Here is an 18178-nt window from a genome sequence, read left to right as displayed (position 1 = left end):
ATTGCCAGTGTGGAGAAACAAAACTGCCCCCCATATTTTAACATTTGGTTTGGTTCTATGATTTATGGGGTTAAATCTTTGTTTGTGGTGGTGCTAGTCAGTTTCAGCCATAAGATCTTATCCAGGTTCTACTTATGACCTGGACCCCCTGAGCAACTCCTTTAGGATATCTTGCCTCCTTAAGAGTCCCACCATTCTCCTTTTAAACTTCCCCTTCCCAGTAATATGGGGTTTAGGCTGCAGGCATGGGGTGAATAACACTCTAGACACAGGGTTTAACCACAACAGTTTGCTAGTAGATTTAAAGCAACAAATTACAACTAAAGGTATTTTACACAAGAGAGCTGAGTGATACAAAAGGCATTAAAAGAACATAAAAGTTGCAAAATGCAAGTTCCTTTACCCTAACTGTCCCTAGACTTTTCTGTGCTGATTCCTCCTGCTCTCACTTCAGGCTCTGGCTGTCTCTGCTCTCCTTGACTCTAGCAGCAGCCTGGTCTTTTTCTCTTTCAGGCTCTCTGCCTCTCTTTATATATCTTCCTCCCTCAAAACTGAAAGTACTGCTTCAAACCTGAAGAAATGAAACTAAAGTCAAGAAATGAAACTGACACATAACCAGAGAAATGAAACTACTTCTCTTAGGGTTACCCCCTCCCAACAGAAAACTCCAGGCCTCTAAGCCTGACTTTCCCCCCCATTTCATCTGTAGGCCTCAAGCCTTCAAAGATCTTTAGGATATAAATGTCAGAGAGTTTAGCTCAGGAAGCAGGTCGGTGAAAAGTTCAACAGGAAGTCAGAAGAAGAAAGAGGTTTAACTCAGGAAATAGAAACTTAGTTAGCAGACATGAACAAGGAACTACTCTCCTGATTGGTTGGAGTCGGGGAGAGAAAAAATAATTTTAGATGAGAAAATCTAGAGGCAGAGAGCCAGAAAGTGAGAGGGAAAGGGAGACAGAGGAGGAAAAACGAAGGCCAAAAAGCTGGAGGAAATGAAGTTTCAGAGCTGCTGGAACTGGAGAACTGACTAAAGGAGATGGACCAATGACAGTAAGATTTTGTTTGGATAAGCAACTTGAATAAAATAGAGGCACAGTCTAGTCAGGTTAACTGGATGCATTTATCTCTGATTGTTTTATTACCCTCTTGCTCATATGGTTTTTCTTTGTATGTGTGTGTATCCATTTAGATTTTAAATACCTTTTCCTACTGACATTTTTCTACATAAGCTTTACACTTTGCTATTTGAAATTTTGTGGTCTCTTTTTCTTTGGGTAGCTACCAATCCTATGTCCAATTGGCAAAACCACACTACCTAAAGTGGATACCTGAGATCTAGAGAGCTTGAGTCTGGTTTGGTGGAGACAGCCATAGAATTAAAGACTTCCACCTGGCAACAGCAGAAAATGCCAGAGAAAAGGAAAAGCAAAAAGCAGTGAAACAGACTATTTTGCCTGTTTTCCCTTCCACTCACAGAACAGAGCATTGTTGGTACAGCAAAGTACATCCAAAGAATACATGCATTTTGTTCCCCTCCACACAACTATTCACACCTCAGTTGCTTCCTGAAAATCAGGAGGATTGGAAGCTGGGATCTTTGCTCCCAGTCAGGGATTTGAAAAATCTGGCTTTCCGGGCTGTAGTGGGAAAGCAGAGCTGGAGTGTAAGGGAATCCGGCAAGCTTCTGTTTATCCTTAAAAAAACCTGATCATATTTGTGGCAATCACCTCTCTGCAATATTTTGTGTATGTGAAGCCTCTTACACATATGTATGCAAAGGGAGACAGGATAATGAAATTCAAGTCCAGATTTAGCACTGCATAGTCTTTCTGTGTTGTTCATTGAATGTTCTAAGATAGAACATGGTTGTTTCAGCTGTGGAATGAATGAGACACTTTAAAACTTTACAGTTAGTACTGGAATAAAGTTAAGTATTTCATCACAGATAAAATGGAACCTTCCCTTTTCTCACAAATATGGCATTAAAACGTGCCTGTAGACGCTGGCCCAAATAATCACCCTTAACATTTGCATGGCCCTTTCAAGTATTCCAAGTATTTCACAAGCATTATCTAGTTATAAGGAAGCAGTGTTATTATTTCCCATACTAAAGATAGGGGGTTGAGGCCGAGAAAGAGTAGCTTGGTGAAAGCCAACTCATGAGTTCAGGGCAGAGGTGAGATTCGAATGAGGGACTTCTTTGCAGCTCTATCTCTTGACCACTATGCAACACCAGCAAATAAGATGTTAACAGATTCTAAGGTGGTTTTATTACAGAATGGAGGCTGTTTGCCACTGGTTAAATCAACTCAAGGCCGATTTGCGCTTATCTCGAAGCCTATCAGAAATGCTGCTTTGCACAGTTGATTTCACATTAGTTAATTCATTATCTTTCTATACCGCCCCATAGCCAAAGCCCTTTGGGAGGTTCACAAAAATTAAAAACCATTAAAATACATTATATAAAGTATAAAAACCATTCGCATGATGACATAAAACAACTAACACACGCAGTAACTACATATATCTAAAACAATTTAAAAACAATTTAAAAACCATCAGCCAAAGACAATCAAGAGACTCACCATACACTGACAAATGCCTGAGAGAAGAGGGCAGTTTTAACCTGGTGCTGAAAAGATGACAATGTTGGTTCCAGGAGGGCCTCGTCAGGGAGGCCAGAAATGGGAAGCCTCCACTGAAAAGGCCCTCTCCCTTGTTGCCACTCTCTGAGTCTCCCTTGGAGGATGCTCCTGGAGGAGGGCCTTAGATGTAGAGCGTAGTGTATGGGTCGGTTCATGCTGGGAGAGGTGTTCTGTCAGGTACTGTGGTTCCAGGCGATGTAGGGTTTTATAGGTGAAAACCAGCACTTTGAATTGGGCTTGGAAGCATATAGGCAGCCAGTGCAAGCAGGCCATATCTAGGCAACGTCAATTTCATTTCTCTAATTTTCTCAGTTTTCCAACTTGAAGTTACATTTGTCTCAAACTTTGAGAATTTCTCCAGTATTAAGTTTGGTTCATCCCAAATGTTGAGGGTTTTTTAAAAAATTCACATAAAAGTTCATAAGCATTTTTGTCCATACTTCTCCTAAAACATGCATTTTTGCCAAATATACATGTTTTTGCAAGCAATTTTCCCAATATAATACATTTTTTACATTATTTTCCCTAATTATTTTTAACATTATTTTCTCTACATTTTTCTATTGTTGTTGTTTATTCGGTCAGTCGCTTCTGACTCTTCGTGACTTGATGGACCAGCCCACGCTAGAGCTTCCTGTCGGCCATCGCCACCCCCAGCTCCCCCAAGGTCGAGTCTGTCACCTCCAGAATATCATTCATCCATCTTGCCGTTGATCGGCCCCTCTTCCTTTTGCCTTCCACTTTCCCTAGCATCAGCATCTTCTCCAGGGTATCCTGTCTTCTCATGATGTGGCCAAAGTACTTCAGTTTTGCCTTTAAGATCATTCCCTCAAGTGAGCAGTCTGGCTTTATTTCCTGGAGTATGGACTGGTTTGATCTTCTTGCAGTCCAAGGCACTCCCAGAATTTTCCTCCAGCACCACAGTTCAAAAGCATCTATCTTCCTTTGCTCAGCCTTCCTTATGGTCCAGCTCTTGCAGCCATAGGTTACTATGGGGAATACCATTGCTTTAACTATGTGAACCTTTGTTGTCAGTGTGATGTCTCTGCTCTTAACTATTTTATCAAGATTTGTCATTGCTGTCCTCCCAAGAAGTAAACGTCTTCTGATTTCCTGGCTGCAGTCAGCGTCTGCAGTAATCTTTGCGCCTAGAAAGACAAAGTCTGTCACTGCCTCCACGTTTTCTCCCTCTATTTGCCAGTTATCAATCAAGCTGGTTGCCATAATCTTGGTTTGTTTGAGGTTGAACTGCAACCCAGCTTTTGCACTTTCTTCTTTCACCTTCGTCATAAGGTTCCTCAGCTCCTCCTCGCTTTAAGCCATTGAAGTGGAATCATCTGCATATCTGAGATTGTTAATGTTTCTTCCAGCAATTTTAACTCCAGCCTTGGCTTCATCAAGCCCAGCACATCGCATGATGTGTTCTGTATACAGGTTGAATAGGTAGGGTGAGAGTATACAACCCTGCCGTACTCCTTTCCCAATCTTAAACCAGTCTGTTGTTCCATGTTCTTACCATTGCTACTTGGTCATTATACAGATTCCTCAGGAGGCAGACAAGATGACTTGGTATCCCCCTGCATTTTTCTATGCAGTTTTTTAAATTGGAAAAATCCATTGCAAAATTCAGAGAAGTGCAAATTTTGAAGGATAATTGCATTTCGGTTGGCATAGTGCTTTTAAAGTGAGAAATTAGGTAATGCCACATTAAAATTAGGTACAGCCACATTTCCCAATCCCTGGGAAAATTCTGGAGCAGATGATAAAGCAATCCATCTGGAAGCACCTTGAAAACAATGCAGTGATTACTTGAAGCCAACATGGATTTGTCAAGAACAAATCCTGCCAGACGAACCTGATCTCATTTTTTGATCAAGTAACCTCCCTTGTGGACCATGGGAATGCTGTAGAGATAATATACCTCAACTTCAGCAAAGCTTTTGACAAAGTGCCCCATGATATCCTGATGAGCAAACTAGCTAAAAGTTAGATGAAACAACGATCTGGTGAATCCACAGTTGGCTACAGAATCGGACTCAAAGAGTGCTTATCAATGGGACCTTCTCAAACTGGGGCGAGGTAACAAGTGGGGTACCGCAGGGTTCAGTCCTGGGCCCAGTGCTCTTCAACATTTTTATTAATGACTTGGAGGAGGAGGTGCAGGGAATGCTGATCAAATTTCAGATGACACAAAATTGGGCGGGATAGCTAATACTTTGGAAGACAGAAACAAAATTCAAAGTCATCTGGATAGACTGGAGTGCTGGGCAGAAAACAACAGAATGACATTTAATAGGGATAAATGCCAAGTTCTGCAGCTAGGAAAAAGAAACCAAATGCACAGTTACAAGATGGGGGATACGTGGCTCAACAACACTACAAGCGAAAGGATCTTGGCATTGTTGCCTATAGCAAGCTGAATATGAGCCAACAATGTGATGTGGCTGCAAAAAAGGCAAATGCTCTTTTGGGCTGCATTAATAGAAGCATAGCTTCCAAATCCTGGGAAGTACTAGTTCCCCTCTACTCAGCACTGGTTAGTCCTCATCTGGAGTACTGTGTCCAGTTCTGGGTGCCACACTTTAAGAAGGATGCAGACAAACTGGAGAGGCTTCAGAGGAGGGCAACAAAGATGATCAGGGGACTGGAAACAAAGCCCTATGAGGAGAGACTGAAAGAACTGGGCATGTTTAGCCTTGAGAAGAGAAGACTGAGGGGAGATATGATAGTGCTGTTCAAGTACTTGAAAGGCTGTCACAGAGAGGAAGGCCAGGATCTCTTCTCGATCATCCCAGAGTGCAGGACACAGAATAATGGGCTCAAGTTAGAGGAAGCCAAATTCCGGCTGAACATCAGGAAAAACTTCCTGACTGCTAGAGCAATACGACAATGGAACCAATTCCCTAGGGAGGTGGTGGGCTCTCCCACACTGGAGGTGTTCAAGACGAGGCTGGACAGCCATCTGTCAGGGATGCTCTGACTTGGATTCCTGCATTGAGCAGGGGGTTGGATTCGATGGCCTTGTAGGCCCCTTCCAACCCTACCATTCTATGATTCTATGAAAATGAAACTGGACCAATTTTTCCCTATCCCCAGTTAGAACTGTTGATGGAAATAATTGCAAAATTAAAACAATTGATTTCAAGCCTGGGTGCTAAATTACTCGGAGATGGTAGTATTACACTTGTGAAGAGTATTTGGCACACGTATCATGACTGTGCCTTTTGCAGCACACTGTGATTTCTGCCCTTCCTTGTCTCCCTGATAGGCAGACACCACTCAGCTTCATGGTTCCTGCTGAGAGATCCAGCCAAGCATTTGCCCTGGGAGCTAAGGCCAATCAGAATCCTGGCTGGGTGTCAGGGAGGCCCAAAGGATGGAGCGTGGTATCTTCATGTTCTAGCAAGGGTGAAGAGACAAGGTGAGGCTGTTTGAATCAGGCATTTCTGGTGTGTTTGCAAATAGATTTAAAAAACAACAACACTGAAGGTAGATGTTGAATTATACTTCTAGGCTCTGAGGAGATTAATCATGTTGTTACCAAAAGGTCAATGTTTAGCAATTGAGCCCAGAATGAGCCTGCTTCCCAAAAGCAACAATAAAACAGAGGAAAGGGGCTGGTGGCATGCATGTTTGGTCAACACCACCCATCCCAAATAAAAGCAGAGTAGATGGGAAACTGTCATTTTCCCTAGGTCGTTGTTAAAATCAAAAGTGTGTGTGGGGGAATCCTCGAGGAAGACAGAATAAAGCCAGTTCCTCTGCTTTTCCATATTTGGCTTGAGAGCAAAGCTAAAATTGAGCACTTTTAATAACCCCATTGATTTGAATGGGAGAGAATGGAGCATGTTTTTAATTCACTCATTCAAATCAGTAGGACTTAAAAGTGCTTAAATCTGCCTTGATTGGTATCAATGTATTCAAAAAGGTATTATCTCAGAAAACAATTTTCGAAACATTTGAATTTCTCATTCTTTATCTTCATCATTTGTCCTGAATTTCTCTACTCCCTCCACCTCCTCTCTCTGGCTCTCTTGACCACTGAAATGCAATGAGATCACTTCCTGGCAGTGATTCATGTGAATGCAGTGGCACATTATTTTTTTTACCCACTACAATCACTACAGGGAAGCTGTGTGGGCCTGTCAGTTCATATGGTCCTTAATCCATGTGGCTGTGGCCACAGTGTAGCACTGCTCTGTGTGTGTGTGTGTGTGTGTGTTTTAAATAGCATATGTGGAAGGGGGCTTCAACCTTTTTGGACCTGTGGGCACATTTGGGAAATTGAAAAACCACTGTGGGTGCCACCACAAAATGGATCCCACAGAGGATGTGACTAGCCACATAATGGCTGCCATGGGGGCCTGCCAATCAAAAGAAAAGGAATTCACCCAAGAAACAAGGAGATGAATGGCCTGAACTCCAAAGCCAATCCACATATTTAACCCCACAGAAGCACAACAAAATACCCATTTAAGGATCCAGTCCTATGCATGCTTGCATGGAACACACTGGGGATTACTTTTGAACAGGCCTATATAGGATTGCTCTGCTGTCCATGCACACACCTTTCCCCAGCCCCAAAGAAAAGGAAAACGTACCCAAGCCCCAAAGGAAAGAAAACATTTTCCCTTCCTCAACCCCAGTTCCACACCTGGCACTCTACCTCATCCTCTGCCATCAGAGCCGTCATCTAGGAAGGTGGTGGTGGGGTGGTGGTGGGGTGTGTGTGTGTGTGAGTGTGAAGAATGACAGAAGCGGCTGGAAAGGGGGAGAAAAAGAAGATAGCTTTGTAGGCCCCTTCCAACCCTACTATTCTATGATTCTATGATTCTAAGGCTAGGGGCTGGGAGAAGAAAGAAATAGTGAGATAAAGGGGAGAGGGAGAGAGCAAGGCTAGAGGCTAGGAGGGGGAGAAACAGGAAGGAAAAGAGGTGTGCGTGTGTGTGTGTGTGTGTGAGAAATAGTGAAGCATCACATTGGAGGACCCCTGTTATATAGGGTTGTATCCAATGGTGTCATTCCACCAGCAGAAAGGAAACCGCTGGATTTCCCCTCCCCCTGCAGCTCCCTGCATGCACCACAAATCTGCTCTAGCAGGTTAGGGGACTCTCTGGGGCAGATTTGGGGAGGTGGGGGACTGGAGGGAGGAGGAGAGGAAAAGTCCTGTTGCACAAGCCGTTATCGGATCCAACCCCATAAACTGTACCCCAGTGGTACAGAGTTAATATTTCCTCACTATCTTCATTTTCATTGTGTTTTACTATCCGTCTGCAAATGCCAAAACAGTGCTTGACTTATAGGGGTCTCAGAGGGTCCACAGGCTCCTTACTTTTCATGGTGGACCCCCTAGTTACTGTTTTTATAAGGCTATGGGGGCAGTGGGGGTGGAGAGGCATGATTTAGCTAAAATTGGAGGGAGTTGGGGGTGGAGCTCGTGGATTTTATTAAGGCTGCCCTTCCTTTTCTCACATCATTTGAACACAGCTTAACTTGGAGACAATGTGCAGAAAGAAAGAGGAAGATGAATCATTCTATTTGTTAAAAAAAATGCACGGAAAAAAGAGGAAAATAATATATTTCAAACAAAAGAGAAGTGGTTGGTGCAAGAAGAAAAAAGGGATAAAAAGAATCTCCAAACAGTTTGTGAATGAAGTTGTGTCTGTTAAAACAACAACAGCAACAACAACAATTAAAGAATACTGTCAATATAAAAATTTGGCCAGTTCTGGTTATAGTGGCTGATCCCTGAGGTATCTTTTAATGCATTGTACAGAGACAGAGAAATCTACATTTAACGGGATCAGAGGAAAGATGAGAGAGGGGAAGTCTAGGTAGAAATAGAAGGCAATACTGTCAAGGATTTGGGAGATAAATGAGAGGGAATGGAAGAGAATGTTTCCTAGACAACCATGTAAATTGGGATATTTTTCCTGAATACAGGAAGGCAAAAATTCCTGCCAAATTTCTGTTGGAGATTCAGCTGCAGAAATTCATTTTCTGCATCCCTCTATCAGCCACCATGTATTTTTCAGCACAAGGGGAAATCCACTATCTTGCCCAGGTGTTTCATTGTTGGATGTGAGATTCATTTACAAATAGTACATACCCTGCTAATGTTGTGCCCAGTAATGGGCTGTGCATGCTCAGTTATGTATGTCTGTGTCTCATTGCTGCAGGAGTACTACGGTACCCCCCCAAATTGGAAGCTGTACTTTGAGAGGTTGACTAAAGTCAAGTTTGACAATTACTGCACTCAGGGTGTATCTTCTCCCAAGGCCGCTCTTGTAACAGTCCATTTTGGTTTTGTTTCTCATGCCTGAGTTATCCCTGAACTGCTGTTTCCAAAGACGTGAAACAAGGGACTAGAAGAGAGAATGAGGGTGAAATTAGAACAATGTACAGTATATGTTCATGCAGGGGTGTAGAACCCCAGGCTCGAGGGCCAAATCTGGGCCACCTGGGGTCCCAATCTGGCCCTCAGGGGTTCCACAGATGGATACACCCATTTCCCTCCCCCAGCCCTCTTTTCCCCAACCCCCAATTGTTTGGTGGTTTCCTGGCTTTAGTGCAAAATGTTCACCATTCTAACAGGCTGAATTGCTTCTTCTAAGGCTTAGTTGATGGCAGTAAGGACTTCAAGCTAAAATATCCTAGTATTTTTGGCCCCACCCCTTTTGCCTTCAGTCCCTTCCACCACTGAAATGTGGCACCCGAGAGCTTCGGTCCTAGGGCTGAAAGAGGTTCTGCTTCCCAAGTTAATGAGTAAGTGCACCAGTTTCAGACAGCCAGTATGATGAGAACATTGTCCTTCATGAAGACACGAGTGGCACTGTGATGAAATTTAGTACCCTTTGAAATCAGGTACTAAGCTGCACGTACACAGTACACATTTAAGCCAGTTTCAAAACTGACTTATCTCCCAGGGATTCCAAGCAAGGAATCCTGGGTACTGTGTATAAGAACATAAGAGGAGCCCTGCCGGATCAGACCAAGGGTCCACCTAGTCCAGCATTCTGTTCACACAGTGGCCAACCAGCTGTCTGTGGGAAGTTCACAGGCAGGATGTGAGTGCAAACCACTGAAGGAGGTAGATTAACCCTAATTAACACTATCATAAACATGTAGTTCTGAGGGGAAGACATGACCAAAGACTTAAAAGCAGTTTCAGTTTGTTGTATTTGTTGTGTATTGTAAAGGGGCTTCTTGATTTTATTTGCTGGGCTGGAATAGGATGTTAGATTTCTCTTTAACACAAATATAGCCATCAAAAAGGGGCAGGCTTTACATTCTTATCATTCTGTATGCTCATAGCAGATCCATTCTCTGAGTGTGGATCCTTCTATACCACCCACATGCAAGAGGGAGGTATCCGAGGGCTTGAGAAAACCACAAGATTTGCAAAAAAGCTTTAGAAAAAGAGGGGGTGGGGTGGAGAGTACAATCCTGTACATGTCTATTTGGAACTTGCCTCCATTGAGCTCACTGGGACTTACTCCCATGTGTGTTGCAGCCTAAATATGGGAGGGGCACCCAAATGAGGACTGAGCATGCTCAGTGACAGAATGTTGGCTGCCTGTTGGAGGGGGAAAGAACTGGAAATGTGGGGTGGGGGAATGGAATGGTATATTGTGACAGAGGGTATGGCTGGCTCCCTGAATAGGAGCACTACACATGGCAATATTTTGTTGCGGGTCCCACTTGTTCTATGTATTTAATACTCCTTAGAGATAAAACCTTCCTTGAGAGAGCAATGATTTCCTGGTTTGGTCAGGTGCACAATTTCCACAGAGGCCTGTCTAGGGATGTATGAAACCCACTTACCTTTTCGCGGAATCTTTTGCGGTTGGGGGGAGGCGATCCAGTCCCCCCCCCCCGGAATCCTTGATGGCTGGCTCTGCTCCGCAGCCAAGCCACGGAGCAGCCGGCCAGGGCCACCCGCAGCTGGATTTCTGGCCGCGGATGGGCTGCTGCAGACGCAAATGGCGGCCGCCGTAGTGGCTGCCATTTGCGTCCAGCCAGGCAGCTGTGATAGTAATATGTAAATTCTTACATAGCCTATCATGGCTACCCCCCTCAAAAAACCCAGCGTACACAAATGGCGGAGGCTACGGCGGCCACCATTTGCGTGCCCTATTTTTTGCCGATTTATCTTATGTAAATATTTACGTAAGATAAAATGGCGAAAAAAGGGGGAACGCAAATAGCGTAGTGGGCGCTATTTGCGTTCCTTTATTTTTTGCCGTTCTAGCCGCCGTAGCTGCCGCCATTTGCGTACGCTTGGGTTTTTTTTGGGGGGTAGCCATGATAGGCTATGTAAATTCTTACGTAGCCTATCACAGCTGCAAGGATGGCAGTGGTGGCGGCAGCAGCCCAGCCATGGCTGGCCAGGAGACCAGCCGCTGCCACCGGAACCACCGCCGCCACCGCCGCTGAATCCGCCACATCCGCTCCAGGTAAGTGCCATCCTGGGGGGATTCTGCGGGGGGGCGGGGGGGCAGGGGGGGAGGAGACCGTTTCGCCACGGATTTTGGGGGGCCGAATGCACTGGCATTTGGCCTCACTGAAATCCGTGGCAGAATTCTCCGCCATCCCTAGGCCTGTCTAAATAAGTTAGGAATATCTAACTTATTGTTGTATGATTTCCTCCCTGGTCTAAAAATGGGAGTTCTTCCTTATTTGGAAACATAGAGTATCTTCTTTGTTCTGTTTCTTGTCACTCTTGCATTTTAATTTTTTTTAAATAGCAAACACTTCATTTTATGAAGTTTGCTCATCCTTTGAAACAAAGGTATTGCTGGCTGATAAAGATTTTCCCATAAAGGCAGATCATGAGCTTTTCAGTTTGGGGCACTTGGCTAGATAAACTGAAAGTCTAGGTGAGAAGGTGAAGCTGGGACAAAAACCTGCATGGATTTTTTGGTCTCATGCAACCTGTAACTTCTTGAATTTAAATAAGCTTATCCACCTCTGGTAAGGCCAACCTCTGTTCTATATAGAGGCGCAATATGTAGGCCTCAGTTATGAATGTTTTATCCTGTTCCAGTCTGGTGGGGACTCAGGGGGAACTGGCAAAGCTCAACAGAAGTCCAGGCTAGTTTGCATGAGATCAGGACCATGGTCAGTTCACTGCAGAACTGGGCCAGAAAGTCAAGATGGATACAATTCCAAAATCCACATTAGTACAATTTCTTTATTAGGTCAGCCAAAAGATCTCGAAGATTGTGCAAGCTTTTGAGATCTCCAGAACTCCTTCATCAGCCAAGATATTACAAAAAGCAGGTTTGAGGTGGGGGTGGGAAATAGGGGAGGGGAAAAATCTGGCTTGATGGTGAAGTCAGAGTGTCAGCATGTTCAGAGTCCCATGATGGGGGGGGGCGGGGGCTCTGCAGATATTAAAATTAGGCATTGCAGGTCACCTAGGAGCTTGCTTTTTGTAATATCTTCCCTGATGAATAGATCTGTGGGTCTCGAAAACCTGCAAATTTTTGTGATCTTTTGGTTGACCTATCAAAGGTAATACACCAATATGGATTTTGGCATTTGTCTTTTGATCAATATGGCCACCTGTTGTTGTTGTTGTAAGTGGATCCAAGGCTCCCGAAAGCAGCAACCTTGGAATGTTGCTGCAACGATAGAGTGGAGTCAATTGAGAGATTAAATGGTGCAGTCCTATGCATGTTTAGACAGAAAAATGTCCTACAATTCCCAGCATTCCCCAGCCAGCATGGCTGCTTGAGGAATACTGGGAGCTGTGGGATTTTCTCCTGCCTAAACATTCATACAATTGTGCCCTAAGTAGTCTTGCAATCAAACTGGTGTTCCAAGCTCCATCTCCTCTGAGGTGTTTGGGTTTACGTCAAGACCTGGTTTCTTCAGTGCTGGTTCTGGTAGAGCTGGAGGAGTTCCTGCTGCCTCTGGATGTGGTGTGGCATTTGAAGGGTACCCTCCCTCTGAGGTTCTGGGGAAGGGGAGGAGGGGGAGGTGGGCAGGGCTACTTCCTCAGGCTGAAGGTATTGCTTGCTCCTAGGGCTCCCCTCCCCACGGTGTCTCTGGTGAGGTGTCAACTTCAGAGGCTCTTTCTGGGTTCATGTCACTGGTCTTCCCCATTCTCTGTGTAAACACACCTGTCACCTGACAGCACACTCTGTGTGACTCCTGAGGCATGACATGTTTTTGCTTTTATTTCTATGGCATTAAGAAGCCCAAGGATTAATTGATCAACCAAGTTAGACAGACAGTCAGTCAAGCAAACAACCTGTTTTAAAAATATGCCTGTTTCTCACTGGATTTAACTTAAGCCACTTACTACCCACAAGCTGAGCATTCTTCTAGTTTACTGATATGAAGGTGTAGGAGGCTCAGGTAATTGGTTCTGGTGCCTAGTACAGCAGGTACCCTCCCAGGCAGAATGGTTCAAGGCATCCCCAATGGCCTTAGGGAAGCGGTAGGCAACCTGGCACCCTCCAGATGTTTTGGGCTACAGTTCCCATAATCCATTGGGAGAGTCAGATGACAATGATGGAGTCAGAGCTGAACCGCAAAGACTTTGATGAAAAACTGGGCTTTGGGAAGGGGCTTTGAGGAGAAGAAGGAGCTGTACTGATAAACTGAGAGGTAGTTCACACACGTCTGTCTGTCTCTTGATGACTTGACTGGCAACGGAATATGTGGACTGATTCCAGGGAAGAATCTGTGGGTCAAATGAAACATTCTTTTAATTGTGTGGTTGGCAACCAGATTGGGCTTTAAAAAAATGTAATACTAGGCCAGGCAGGGTTGAGTTTTATTGGGACCTCAATGCATAGGTTAAGGAGAGGCTTAACCCTTTTTGCCACAGCCACACTCTTGAAGGAAATCACTGCTCCCTCCCCATGTGGCAGTTATCCTTAGTGGAGTGGGGAAGTTCTTATTGGTGCCAGTGGGAGCTTTTTTCCTAAGGCTAATTGCCACACTGAGGAGGATTTTCAATGGGATTATGGCTGGGGAGGGAAGAGTTAAACCTCCTGCCATGCTGCAGTCCTGATGAAATTTTTCCCTCACCTGAAATTACATTTTTATAAAATTTGCTCATCACCCAATTAATGTCTAGTTTTCCCTGAGGTTTGTATGACTAGTGAGTTCTGTCTGTAGTGTCAAATTTCTGATGGTGGCAGCTCATTTACCTCTATATGTCCTCACTTGATACATGCAATGTCTAGAGCAGTGTTTCCTACCCTGGTGTCTTCCAGATGTGTTGGACTACAATTTGCATCATAGCTGGCTGGAGGATTACCGGAGCTGTAATCTAACACATCGGCAGACACCAGGTTGAAAAGGCTGATATAGAGAGGTTGAGACACAGGAAGAAACCACGGCTTTTCCAAGAAGTCCTGACTGGGATGTATCTTCTTTCAAAGAAATATACAATGTCTGTTGAACTTTGATGATTGGAAGTTCTGTACAGGTTTTGATAACCTAACCGATGAATATGGAAGGTTACATACAGCTTCCTAGCATGGCTTTAAAATACAGGCCTGCAGCAGAGTTTCTCTTACTTGGAAGAAGCGGAATAGATGGTCTGGAGGCTGGTCCGTCCTTAATGGGACAGTGCAGTTAAGTCTCTGCACCTGAATACAGCGCAGGTACGTGTCCATTTTAATGCTGCTTTGTTCATTGCATAAACAAGGGCTCCAAATATTTTGTATTCTGAGAAAATTTGTGTCCCAGTCAGGTCCCCAGGCCTGAATTTGTTTGACAGTTAACTGTCCTTGATTACCACAGCCAATGCTTGCATTTATGGATGCTTCTGGTCACACCCTAAGCTTGAAACCCTTCTTTGGTTCAGGAACTCTGATGTCACCATGTCCACAAAGTTTGTGAGCATCTTGCTTGCAGTTCAAATGCGAATCTCAGTTTTTTGGCATGGGCCTTTTGCAGATTGCAGATAAACAGCAAGACAGCCTTTTTTCTTTCCTTTCCTTTTTTTAAAGCACAAACAGCTATTATTGCTTTTTGAGATAATGTAGCAGAATAGTGTGCGATTGAAAAGACTAACGATAAAAATCTAAATGCGAGGGCAGGATGAGAACGTACCCTTTCTTCCAGCTCCATCTATTCTGTTGTGTGTGTGTGTTGTCTAGCTCTGTAATTAGGATGGCATTCAGAAAATGTGAACAAAGTTGGTATTCTTTTCAGACCCCCCCCCCCCAATCTTTGCATTGCTGCATGAAACTTTTGGCTCCGGCTTTTCCCTGTTCATTAACCATGCCAAAATTTTTAATCTAACACCACTGTTAAAGAGTGGCAGGCTTCCAGGGAAATATATCAGCCAGGCTTATTAATTTCATGCCAAGTGCTGGAGGCGTGAATGTAGAGAACGCTGTTTGACTTTGGATAATAGGAATCAGGCAGCTTAAAGGCAGGGGATAAAGATCAGGAGCCCTGGGTCTCTGGGGGAGGAGCAGGTGCAGGCTTCAAGCAAGGCCTGCAGGCCCAAAGGGGCAGCCTATGCTTAAAACAATCTGCAAGGCCTTTTTTTTTTTTAATTTGGCATGTGCCTCTCACAGCTTAACAGACCGCTGCTCCACAAAGAGTGGTAAACAGAGAAAGGGAAATTAAAAAGGGAAGTCCCTTGACAGACAAAAACAAATTAGGGCAAACAAATTACACAGAGTCAACAAATAAACAAGGGAACATCTGTGAATATATTTCTTGGATTTTCAGATTCTGAAAGCAACCTGAGCAATAGTGTTGGGATGTATGAAGAAGAAAAAGCCCCGAATGGAGAAAGCCACCCTCCCTCTGCTTCGGAAGGTGGGGGACATTTCATGAAGAAGTCAATGGGCACAATCCAGCCTAGTATCAGCCACACTTTATCTCCAGTGGAACAGGAGTTAGGTATGAATAACCTCAGCCCAACTGACTGCGATGGGACTCACTGTGACTAACTACTTTCAGTGTATCATTCTTAGCAGGGTGAGTGAATATCCCAGTAGGCACACCTATAGTGTGATACTGGGATTTTTCAACACTTCCTCCTAACGTAGGAGTTTCTGTTCTCAAATGAATGGCAGCCTGACCCAACATGAACATAATCCAGGTCTGCTATGTTATTTGTATGCATCATTCATGTACAAAGTAAAGATGAGAATAGATGCAAACATTTAGCAAATGTGTAGCAAAAAAAAAAAGGTATACCCAGAATATCTTGAGTTAGTCACTCAAGATTCAACCTATGCATTAAACAAAAGCACACAGTACAACTTTGGGGGATTATACAGCTTCAGACTACAGGTGGGAGAATGTTTGCTGAATCCTCCTCCATGTAAAAAGACCCCCTGCAAAAAGAGTCTTCCAGGCAAGATCACTTTCTAAAGCAGATAATTTTTGATTGGGGGAGGGGAAGGGGGAGGGGGGGAGGGAGATACATTCAATGTGTTAATTGACCACCTGCGTTCTGAAATGGTACAGCCCCTGAAAATCTGCCCCCATCTGCCTTTTCTGTAGATCAGCTCTCAGATTATAGCTGAAGCTCCAGGTTGGCTGAATCTTGTATCTTTAGCATACTTGGGTTAATGGTAATCTGGCTCTGGGTTTTATGAAGCCCCTTTCCTCAGGCTCGTTTGGGTTTTCTCATAGCCCGATGCCTATGACCACCACTACTTTTGGTATCCTCAAGCCATTTAGGCTTACTTCCTGCAGTAGAACGAGATGGTAGAAGCCTGAGGTGGTAGAGATGACCACACTGCTTCAAACAGCAGATGAACGCACCATTTTTAAATGCTCTGAACCATACAAATCTTTGTGCAAGTACAAAGCAAAACCCTAGCACTTCAAAAACAAAGGTTCTAGCCCACCATGTTCCCTTTTCTACTTGTAAGGGGTGTGTGTGTGTGTGTGTTTAAATGTAGGGAAACATGCATAAATGTAAATCCACACCAGAAGTGGTACAACCCATTCTACCACTTCAGCACTTTCCACATGTCATTCCATAGTGTCCACCAGGCCTAATTTTAGCCAGTGTTCACCAGTACTTAAGTCCAGCATGTGCCTTCAGTGCCAAGGGAGGGGCCATAGCTCAGTGGTACCGATCCTGCTTTGCATGCAGAAGGACCCAGTTTCAATCCCCAGCATCTCCAGGTAGGACTGGAAAAACTCTCACCTGAAACCCTGGAGAACCATTGCAGCCAGCCCATGTTGACAGTACTGAGTTAAATGGACCAATAGTTAGACTCAGTAAAAGGCAGCTTCCCGTGTTCCAAGGCTCAACCCTAGGGAGAACGTATGAATGGGGTGCAGGGAGTAGAGTGCTAGCGTTGGAGTAGGGAATCATGTGTTCAAATCCTGTCCAGCTGTGAAAGACATGGGGTGGCCTTGGGGAAGTCACAGTACACTAGGCCTATTCCTCACAGGGTTGTCATGTGGATAAAATGGGATAGCTTATTTCTTCTTCCCTGAGTACTTTAGGGCCGGTGTGTGTACTATTTCCATACTTGAGGGCCACATCAGGTGTTGGCTGGAGGACTGGGTACTACACATGCGGCGTGTGTGCATGCAAGCACACACATGCACGCATTTTTGGCAGCAAAGCAGCGACCCTGGCAGCAAATTGGTGGTGAGTTCAGCAGCTGTGGCAGCGGCAATGAGGGAGCCGTCATGGGGGGCTGCACAAAACCACTTGGGGTTGCATGCGTCCTGAAGGCTACATATTATGCACGCCTGCTTTAGATGAACATGAGGGAGTTTCTTTGAGAATGTACTGAATTAACCTCCTTTGCTGCTGTATAACCACAAATTGTCCGGACATACTCTGGATTCCAGGTAACATATTCTGGATTCTGGGAGAGAGTGCATGACTTCAAGGCAGGCTTGAGCTCCAAAACCTCTCCATTCAGAAATGTACTACTGCCTTTGCCTTAGTTTTACCATGTTGTTGTACATAAAATGTTGACAGCTCCCACCCCGCGGCACTATCTGATTTTTTAAATTATCGATTATGACACTTTGCATACTAAAAGTGCTACAGAAACAGTAAGCCACACTACAGTTCCTTATCTCATTCATTTTCTTGGAAGGTTTACTAGTTATTGCATTTAGAGAGCTGGCGCTTTGCTGATCTTCTTTACCGCTCTTATCTTTTGGCTGCTTGAGTGGAAGTGAATAATTTCCCCATACTTACAGACACGTCTCTTTCAGAGCAGTTCATTATTGGAGGCTAAAGGGTGACTAAATGAAAAATGGGACAATGTTTGGAGACCTTTCAAGTGCCTCATCAGTGTGGCTCATTATTGTGATATCTTTCGATGCATCACTGCTCAAGAGTTTGGTGCTGAGAGCAGTCTCCTCACCCACACCGGATGCTATGTTGTTGTTACCAGTCACTGCGAGGAACATGCGATATCACAATAAAAAAAATGAGTATTTCTTTTTTGTAATTTGGGGGGTACTTTTCTCTCTCCGCTTCTGGGTGCTTCACAGTTCAAAGATTAAAGAATGGATTCCACCCCTTAAGAAAGTGGATTGTAAGGCATTTCTGAAGTCAGATTTGCATTGGT

At 44.3% G+C, this 18178-nt stretch overlaps 1 long non-coding RNA gene across 2 annotated transcripts; it reads left to right on the top strand.

Annotated features, from left to right (window-relative positions):
• The first annotated feature begins 744 nt into the window (after positions 1-744).
• LOC146359363 (uncharacterized) lies at positions 745-17583 on the top strand. Of its 2 annotated transcripts, XR_014786633.1 has the most exons (4): positions 745-1047; positions 5911-6063; positions 13874-14266; positions 15348-17583. It is a non-coding gene; the product is annotated as an uncharacterized LOC146359363 (long non-coding RNA). The 2 variants fall into 2 exon arrangements; XR_014786632.1 differs by having other exon boundaries at positions 13874-17583.
• The last annotated feature ends 595 nt before the right edge of the window (positions 17584-18178 follow it).

This window comes from Heloderma suspectum, chromosome 1, assembly GCF_057233095.1.
Source record: "Heloderma suspectum isolate Gila_16-S chromosome 1, 16-S_ref, whole genome shotgun sequence".
NCBI lineage: Eukaryota > Metazoa > Chordata > Lepidosauria > Squamata > Helodermatidae > Heloderma > Heloderma suspectum.
The sequence above is the reverse complement of the archived record's forward strand: the minus strand, read 5'-3'. Positions and strand labels throughout refer to the sequence as shown.